Source organism: Gekko japonicus, unplaced genomic scaffold (genome assembly GCF_001447785.1).
Source record: "Gekko japonicus isolate JY-2015 unplaced genomic scaffold, Gekko_japonicus_V1.1 scaffold1274, whole genome shotgun sequence".
NCBI classification, from domain to species: Eukaryota; Metazoa; Chordata; class Lepidosauria; order Squamata; family Gekkonidae; genus Gekko; species Gekko japonicus.
Window position 1 is genome coordinate 415876 of NW_015160878.1, and position 10251 is coordinate 426126.

General features: G+C 47.2%; 1 non-coding gene across 1 annotated transcript; it reads right to left on the reverse strand.

Moving 5' to 3' along the window:
• Positions 1 to 9742: 9742 nt before the first annotated feature.
• TRNAA-GGC lies at positions 9743 to 9814 on the reverse strand. Its single transcript has one exon. It is a non-coding gene; the product is annotated as a tRNA-Ala (tRNA).
• Positions 9815 to 10251: the final 437 nt, after the last annotated feature.

Below are 10251 nucleotides of genomic sequence, written 5' to 3' on the forward strand. Positions count from 1 at the left end.
AGGAACGGGGGGGGGGGGGGAAGAGCACAAGATGTGTTAGGCATGTAACACCAGAGACAATGGCAGCTAGCTGACAATATCATACAACTGAAACCACTGAACATATGATTATGGAGTGCCCTACATTCGATGAGTTGAGGGCTAATTTAGTCACCCCTTTACTTAAAGACATGGAACTGCTAAATGTCCGAGCCCAGGTGTCATGGGTACTATCGGATACCAATGATCGTGGTCACCCTCTCAGTGGCAAAATTCATAGGCGCAATAATCAAATATAAGAGAAATAATACTAAGGTCTTTAAAGATATTTTCTTTGGTTCTGATTTCTGCTTAAGGTGGTAGCTGTATGAGCAGTACTAGATAGATAGATGATAGATAGATAGATAGATAGATAGATAGATAGATAGATAGATAGATAGATAGAGCATTATGGCAAACTCATGGTGGGCCCTGGAAATCTCCCATTGTTATAATTGATCTCTAGATCAAGTCCCCCTGGGGGGAGGGGAAACCCCTGCTCCAGAGGCCCATTACCCGCTGGTGGTGGATTGGGCCCCGGGGGGAACCCCACCCCCAAAGCATGTGATATGCCCGGCGTCAGCACATCACCCAGAAGGGACACAGCCACGCCGGGCTCGCCAGGGGCGGGGCCGCGGTCATCCATGATCACATATCACGGCATACATTAATTTTCCACTTGATCAGTTTGTCCTGAATCTACTACCAGTTGAGTTCACCAGATGCACCACAGTGCTACTTCTTTCCAACTGCTCATTCACACGTTTATAAACTCCCCCCCCCACTCCAAACACACAATCTGTCATTTTTCTTAATTATCCAGACTCCCAAATTATACAATGTGGCTGCATCCACACGTCGTTGGATACTTTGCTATTGTTGCATTACAGCTGTCATTCACAACTGGATGTTCAAATCTAGTTACATGCAGCACCGCAGTACATGTGCAACTCCCCCCCCCACATACACACCAGTAAACAGTGTCCCTCCCGGGCCATTTTGGGTCACGGAAAAGCCATGGGGGAAACACAGACGCTCCTTTTCCCTGCATGTCACAGTCCCAATCTGATTCAAGGCCCTGTGCACTTGAGAAATGAATTTCTAATGGAAAACCTTAAACTGATATCTGACTAAAAGTCTCCGTGGAAGACAAACATAAAACATAGTGTAGCCACCAAATGAGAAGGGAGCACTCACTGGAGAAGACCCTGATGCTGGGAAACATTGAAGGTCAAAGAAGACGGGGACGGCAAAGGATGAGATGGTTAGACAGGGTCATCGATGCAATGAACATGAAATTGAGCCAACTTCAGAGGACGGCGGAAGACAGGAGGGCCTGGCGAGAGCTGGTCCATGGGGTCGCGAAGAGTCGGACTCGACTGTGCGACTGAACAACAACAAAGTTAGGGAAAGGGAACTAAGGGGTCGCATCAAAGGTTTCAAGGAAAAGATGGCTTTTGAAGTGGAATGACGCAAGTCAAAGATGTTTTGGCAGGCAGTTCCAAGCAGTATGAGAGAAAGGGTAGAGCCATTTGAGGAACCAGAAGATCTTTGGATGGCTGCGTAGGGGTGCCAACTCTGGGTTGGTAAATACCTGGAGATTTTGGGGGTCAAGCCTGGGGAAGGCAAGGGTAAGGAATGGAGGGACCTCATTGGCATATAATGCCAGAGAGTCCACCCTCCAAAGCAGCCATTTTCTCCAGGGGAACTGATCTCTGTTGTCTGGAAATCAACTGTAATAGCAAGGGATCTCCAGGCAGGACCTGGAGGTTGGCAACCCTATGTGAGGGTGGTGGAGCTAGAGAAGGACAAGTCACAAGGAGGGATATATCACCATATGAGAACTGATAGGAGGAAAGCCCAGGCTTTGTGTCTCCTCTACAGGACAGATGGTGGCACAGTGGGTATATCCCACTGTCTTAACATCTGAACTGTGTTAATTCGAGCCCCGCGCTGGTGTGAGCAGCCAGCCTGTTGTCCCCAGCTCATCGTCCACCCAGCGATTCGAAAGCTTTGGCAAGTAGATAAAATGGGGACCACTCCTTAGAGAGGGTGGGCACGCCAATCTCCCTTGTGGGAGGGTGTTAGCTGATGGTCGGACATCCTGGTCGAGGTTCGGAAGGTGAAATAACTTCTCGGCTACAAAAGAATCCCTGCGGTGGATGTTCCGGCCAGGCAGTGGCAGTGTGGCGTTTGACATTCGGGTCCTGAAGCCTGGTCAACAAGCAGCCATGCGGAAAATGACGGAGCCAAGCCAGAAGACGTCTACACCAGGCAGTGACGGCGTGTGCAATTAAATGAATATATGTTGTCTTCCCTTTCCCCTATAAACATTGTTAGTCCCTTGTCTATACTGAGTAACTGTACATCGCTTTGAGCCCACTGGGGAAAGCGATTAATAAATGGAAATTGTTGTTGTTGTTGTTGTTGTTATTATATTATTATTATTATTATTATTATTATTATTATTATTATTATTATTATTATTATTATTATTATTATTATTATTTAGTGCTTTTCAGACATTTGTTTTTTGGTACTCCAACCATGCAAAATGGGAGTACACACTACACACAATCCTCCTGACATACGTGGTCACCGTTTCCTGTGAGTGGGGCAACGTGTGTATTTTCCAAGCATGTAAAGCTTTGGTATATGAAAATGGAACCCTGTGTTTTTAGGGAATGCTGTCATATGTACCACAGCTGCAGGTGCACGGAAAACACACGTTGCTCCATTCACACAAAATGGCAACCATGTATATCAGGAGGTGCTTGGCATGCGCTCCCAGTTCTGCGTAATGGGAGTGCCAATATCTAACGTCTGAACAGGACTAATTAATAATTAATTAATTATCGTATGGCAGTGGGTGTAGTATAGCCAGGAGATCCGAATATTGTCTGGCAGTCTGAAACTCTAGCACTTTTTTGTGGTGAGCTAGGTTTATTTTGGGGGGCTGAGAGAACTGCGACTGACCCAAGGTCACCCAGCTGGCTTCAAGTGGAGGAGTGGGGAATTAAAACCAGTTCTCCAGATTAGAGTCCACTGCTCTTAACCACTACACCAAACTGGCTCCCTCTCTGAAAAAGACTACCATGGCTTATTGAAAGCTAACATACTGCCTCAGTCTGCAACAACTGCAAAGCAGGCAACCCTGAGTGGTGGACCTCTAGAGAAGATAATTCACACCTAGCTTCATAGTGAAAATCCTCCCTAAACATTTATTTTTCTCTCTGTCAGCCAACTTACGGTATGTCTCCAACAGGCTGAGACGTTCTACCAATGAGTTGCGCTGAAGAAGCAGCTAAGAGAATTAAGGAAGAGATGACCCAGCCTTGCACCATTGTTGAGCTAAGGTGACCAGGTCTGGGTTGGAAAATTCCTGGAGGTTTTGGGGTATAGTCTGGGGAGGGTGGGGTTTGGGGAGGGACTTCAGTGAGATATAGTCCAGCTATAGAGGCCACCTTCCAAAGAGGCCATGTTCTCCAGGGGAACTGATCTCTGTCACCTAGAGATCAGTTGAAATCCATAAGTTCTCCAGCTACCTCTTGGAGGCTGGCAACCCTTCTCTTGGCAGAGCCATGCTTTTGACAAACCAGACAAGGTCCAACCTTCATCTGTGGCCTCAAAATTCTCCACCGAGGGGCATTTTAGTAATTCCTAACAAAATATTAGTATTTCCATGAACTTTGAATTCCAATTTTATTTGTAAGCCATTTTCAACAGTTATTTGAAAAAGCAGGATATAGATCTATCTATCTATCCATCTATCTATCCATCTATCCATCCATCTGTCCATCCATCTATCCATCCATCTATCCATCCATCCATCCATCCATCCATCCATCCATCTATCCAGACACACACACACACAATATTGCCAACATCCGGAGATCTCCTGTAAATATCTTTGGATGGTGGACTCTACCCTACTGAATCCTCCCCAAGCCCCACCTTCCCCCAAGACTCCACCCCCCAAATCTCCAGGAATTTCCCAACACAGAGTTGCCAACCCTACTATACATGTTCAGACATTAATATTTCTACACGATTCATTAAACCACCACCCCACACACCAGAGTCTCCTACTGTGGGACAGCTATCTTTCCCAGTGGGAGTGCCTAACCTGCAACTTATGTGTCTCCTTTACAGTGAAACAAAGCACATGTGATGGACACAGAGCAGTCATTGAAAACAGCAGCCCCATGTTGAGTTTGCCTTTCCCCTCTCTAGTGAAACTTCCCTATGTCTATTGTCTATCATAATCATAATGTATTTTTATCATCTCCTGGCAATGAAGGATTTCCCAGGAGTCCGGGAAGTGAACGGGGTGATAATCAAGACACGGGTAAATTTCACTACATGTCTCAGAGAGGGAGGAACAACCTTGTCTTGGGGCTTCCCTTTTTATCAGCAACCTCCTTCATTATCATCATGTCTAGCTCTAAGACTGCAGGTGAGGAAATGGTCTGTGGAAAATGAGCCACTGCAGCCCAATGCATTTTGGGTAAGAAGCCCTCCTTCAGGGACAACTCAATTTATCCTCACAAAGTAGTCTCTCTTTTTCTCTTTTCTACGTATCGATTTGTTTTAAACCGTTTATTCCCTGCCTCTCCAAAGCTCAAGGTGTCTTCCCACAAAATTAAAACAAAACAAGTTAAAACGCAATAATCAATAAACGCAATAAAGTCAAGAAGAATGGCAGCAACGCAGGGCCACAAGGGACACTCAGCAGCCACAGGCCCTCAAGACGAGGAAGGCTCTACACCCTGTCAAAAACACTGGAAAACTGGACCACTCTATATCTTAGGGAGGAGTGGTCATTTCACACCCTCAGGAGGAAAAGCCTTATTCCTTCAAACAGCAAAGAGTCCCAGGAACAGTCTCACAGATCACAGATGATAACTGGTCTTAGATAGGGAGAATTCAGTAGGATTGCCTACCTCCAGGTAGGCACCTGGAGGCCTCCTGCTATTACCGTTGATCTCCAGACGACCAACAACAGTTTCCCTGGAGAAAACGGCTGTTCTAGAGGGTGGACGCTATGGCATTACACGTTGCTGAGGTCCCTCCCCATCCCATCCCAAACCCCGCCCTCCCCAGCCTCCACCGACAAAATCTCCAGGTATTTCCCAACCCACAGCTGGCAACCGTAGCACTGGCAGTTCAACAAGCAGGGCTATTTTTGGGTAGGAACGCACAGGAACGGAGTTCCAGCTGGCTCCCAAGTTGGCCACGCCCAGCAGTAACTCATTAGCATAACAGGCCACACCCAACAGCAGAAACCCATTAGGATTGGCTACATTAGGGGTGTGTGGCCTAACATGCAAAGGAGTTCCTGCCACAAAAAAAGCCCTGGGTTTTGACAACAAACAAGGTAAACAGAATAACAAGCAAAAGGTGGGTGTGGCTGGATAACCACACTTCTGGTAACATGGGGGCGCGGCCTAATGTGCTAATGAGCTGTGCTGTCAGGGGTGTGGCCTAATATGCTAATGAGTTTCTGCTGTTGGGTGTGGCCTATTATGCTAATGAGTTCCTGCTGGGCTTTTTATACAAAAAGAGCCCTGTCAACAAGGGTTGCCACCCCCCACCAGTGGGCAGTGGGGACCTGACAACCTTACACCTGAGTAGGGATGCCAACTCAAGACTGGCAACCAGCAGGAGAATCACTGTTGGGAGTTTGCTGGAGAGGTAATGACTTTGTTGATGACATGCAGACGTCACTTCCGGAGCAGCCAGACATGATGTCATCATGTTGCCAGAGATGATGTAGAGTGTTGTACAACACTATTGCCCACCTTCCTTTTTGCTCCCACTGTCCAGTCAAGCAAGGGTGGGGGGCAGAGGCCGGCAAAGGGAGGTTGCTCACCATAGAGCATGAACAACTTGGGTCATGGTGTTTCAAGACACAAAGTTCTCCTCATAGTGGCACTCTAGGAACTTCCCCTAGTCCGTGTGGTAAAAAACACAGAGAATAGGGGAGGCAGCCTAGAACATCACCAGAAGTGACATCACCCTCCCCAAACTCCATCCTACTGAGACACCACCCCCAAAATCTCTTGGCATTTGCTGAGGCAGGTTTGGGATGGCAACCAGGAAGTTGAACCAAATTGAAACTCTAGCCCACAAATATTCCGGGGGAGGGGGGGACTGAACTGTTTGGTGGGCACGGGATCCAGCTCAGTAAGGCTCCTAACTCTCAGTGACAATATGTGAATCCCCACCCCCAAGCATCATCCTATGTCTCTGATTTACAAGTTCTGGAGTCCTTTTTTGGTTCTTATCTTCAAGACTGCACGTGCTCGCAGTAGCAAGAATGCATGTATTTGTTCAGCCCATTCATTGGACTATTTACATTCAGTAAGTTTATATTTCAAAGAAACAGCATTCCAATTGAAACACCGGGGTTTCTCATGTTACAGATCGTATCAGCCAGATATGTGTCTCTTTTTTAAAGTCCTGAATTAGGTACAAAAAGGAAGGTACATTTCAGAAAGCATCTAAAGGCTGTTTGAATAGTGCTTTCTTATACTGCATAAGTTTTTGCCCTGTTCCAATACCGGTATTTAATGTATAAGTAATCTTTCTTCCAACACCAAAAAAATCATTAAAGCAGCCTCAAATTCTCTCAGCTGAGGATTTAAAAGAAATAGATTTAGCATTTCTTCCAGATAAAAGTAAGTACATCAGAGGACATTAGTTAATTAAATTAAAAAGGCCAGGTTACTAAATAAACATTTGTTTTGCTAGAGAACAACCTGAAGCAAACAGGTCTGGCCGTGTAATCTGCCCAGGCTGCTCCCACACAAGAGATGTTTCCCCACAGGGACATCAGGAAACCTCTGCATGGGCAGTGACCACCACAAAGAAATGGTCACTGACCATGGTGTGACATTACTTCTACGTGACATCACTAAAACCTAGAAGTGATGTCAATCCTCTCCAGAAATCACAAAACCATAGAGTTTTCACCAATTCCTAGAAAGGTGTAATGTCAATTCCAGGTTTTCTTGGGCAATGAGCCCATGTCCCTGCCCCACATCGCCCTCTGGTTGCCTGGCCATTCTTGGCAACTGTAAATCCCAAAAAATTATAAACCCCACCAGCTGCTTCCAGACTGCAGTGAAAAAACACACGCATGCCACAAGAGGAGTAGCATTTTTGGTTTATATTTAACTTGTAAAGAGACATAACTTTCTCCAGTGGGAGCCTCCAGGTGGTGGTGGTGGCTGGAGATCTCCTGGGATTTCATCGGATCTTCAAGCGGCAGAGATCAATTCACTTGAAGAAAATGGCTGCTCTGGAAAGTGGACTCTATGGCATTATACCTCATTGAAGTCCCTCCCCTTGCCAAACCCCACCCTCTTTAGGCTCCACCCCCAAAATATCTGGGTATTTCCCAACCTAGGGCTGGCAACTCTACCAGCAGGTCAAACAGTGGCTGCTTTGGAATGTTTCTAGACAGGAAAATGGCATGCTTATGTGTGGTAGTGGTCCTGCACGCAGTGGTTCTGACCCGAATCACCCCCCCCCTTTCCTGAAAATCTAAGTTTCAGCAGAGAACACCCAACACAGATCTGTTTGAAGGGAGTGTGACAGGACTCTAAACAGGAAATGTGCAGTGAGGCCCTGTACAGATCCTGTAAATGAAAACTGCCTGAGGCTGAACCTGGGCCTCCCACAACCAACACATGTTGTATCCCACATGGCTGCAGTCCTCATCCCTTCCACTTCAGAGTCACAGAGGGTTGCCAACTCTGAACTGGGAAATTCCTAGAGATTTGGGGTTGCGTCATGGGGAGAGTGGGGTTTGTGGAGGAGAGGAAGCTCCACCTTAGGATATACCTGGAGATTTGGGGGGTGGATCCTGAGGAGGGTGAGGTTTGGGGAGGGGAAGGACTTCAGAGGGGTATAACGCCATAGAGTCCCCCTTCCAAAGCAGCCATTTTCTCCAGGGGAACTAGTCTCTGTCACCTGGAGATCAACTGTAATCTCAGGAGATCTTTAGGCACCACCTGGAGCTGGGCAACTCTAGTATAAATGTCATACAATCTGCCCTCCAAAGCAGATGTTTGATCTCTGCAGTCTAGAGATCAGTTGTAATTACAGGAGGTCTCCAGGCCCCACCTAGAGGTAGGGGTTGCCAGGTCTTACCTCCTTGCTGGCAGGGGGTGGGAGAGAGCTCTCCGGGAGTGGGGGGCGGGGCAACGATGTGATGACATCATGTAGAAGGGACGTCATCACGCGGAGGATGTTGCATGGTGACACTCCGGTATTTTGGGCAAAACTCTATGGTAACCAGAGAGTCACCACGCAATATCCCTGTCGTGATGAGGTCCCTTCCACCTGACATCATCACGTTGGGGACATCACGCCAGGTCATGGCTGGTGGGGGTGGGGTTTCCCCCACCAGCCAACTGGCTGGCAGCAGGCAGGAACCTGCAAAGTCAGGGAATCTCCCACTCCCACCTGGGGGCTGGCAAACCTACACCACTTCCTTCCTTCTGCCTGCCCCTTCAGGACATCATTGTCAGCTAACATTTCCAGTTTTGGTGCTTGTTACTTTAATTGTCATCTAAAACCCTAAGGAGGAAATAAATGTTTCATCTCTGCAGGGATTTGCAGAGATGAAAATTCATCTTACGGGCATCAGCAAACATGGATCCATCTCATTCCCTTTATAGGCCTCCTTTCCAAGATAACGTTGGGGAAGGAGGAAGCTCAAGCTGCAAAGCAACAAATGAAAGAGAGAGAGGATTCCGATCCAAAGAATGGCTTTAGCTGAGACCTGGACACTTGCAGTGCAGCCTAACCCATTCTTTGCTCACACACCTTCTACTGCCAAGGCGATTAAAATATATTTAACTTTCCAGCAGACTTGGTTCCCAAATTAATATTTGCATATAAAGATCATAGCATTGGAAGGGACCGGCAGGCTGGCTCTGGCACCATATGGTCCTATAATTGTCAGAGGATATATGATGCTGTTGAAAATGTTAAAACTTGAGCAGGTTATTTAAAACTGCAGGTTGCATGGGAGCCCAGCCCGCCCGCCCAAATAATGAAATGCAAATTGAATCAGGATTCTTTTTGTTGCTCTTAACCATTTCTAGGGATGTCTTTGTATGAGCCCCTCAGCTCTACCTAGTGTTGGCAATCCCCAGCTGGCAATCCTTGGGCATTGGTGGGGGCAGAGAGTAGAGCTGCCATCTCTGGGCCAGAAAATTCCCAAAGATTTTGGAGTGGAGCATGGTGTTTGGGGAGGGACCTCAGCAGGGTATAGTGTCATAGAGTCCACCCACCAAAGCAGCCATTTTCTCCAGTTGGATTGGTTAGAGTGTCAAACTAGGATTTGGGAGTCTCAGGTTTGAATCCCCACTCTGCTGTTGAAGCTCGCTGGGTGACCTGGGACCAGTCACACATACTCCAGCCTAACCTACCATACAGGATTGTTGTGAGGATAAAATGGAGGAAAGGAGAATTTGTTTTGGGTCCACTTTGGCGAGAAATATGGGATATAAATGAAGTAATAAATGAGTTTCATGGCAGAGGATTTGAACCGAGCTTTCCCAGTTCCTAATCGAACGCACATGAAGCTGCCATACTAAATCAGACCCTTGGTCCATCAACATTCAATATTGTCTACTCAGACTGGCAGCAGCTCTCCAGGGTCTCAGACAGAGAGGTCTTTCACATCACCTACTACAGGATCTTTTTGAACTGGAGATGCCAGGGATTGAACCTGGGACCTTCTGCATGCCAAGCAGATACTCTACCACTGAGCCACAGCCCCTGCTCAAACACTGTACCAAGCTGGCAAAATCTATCCCTCTCCCACCATTTTCTAATCAGTTAAGAAAAACCCATACCGTTATGCTCTCAGCCCCAAAGCACTGTACTGAAATATGGTTCCATACCCACCCAACGATCAAGACCCTCATGCATCACCTTTTGGCCAAATGGTCCCAGAGCTCTTTCGGTGCCACAGGAGCCAAAAGAAGGAATGATTTTGCTTTAAGTGTTTTCCACTGGTAGGGATTGAACCTATGATATTCTGCATTCAAACCGTGAGCCTTGCAAGTAAACTAAGGCCCCTGCCACACGGGGCGGAAAAGGACAGGCTGAAGCGCGGCTTCTGAAAGCCGCACCAAAAAAAACACGCCACGGTGGGATCACATTGATCCCCTGAGCCGCGGCGCATTCCCTCCCCGGCACGATCAGATGCTGGGG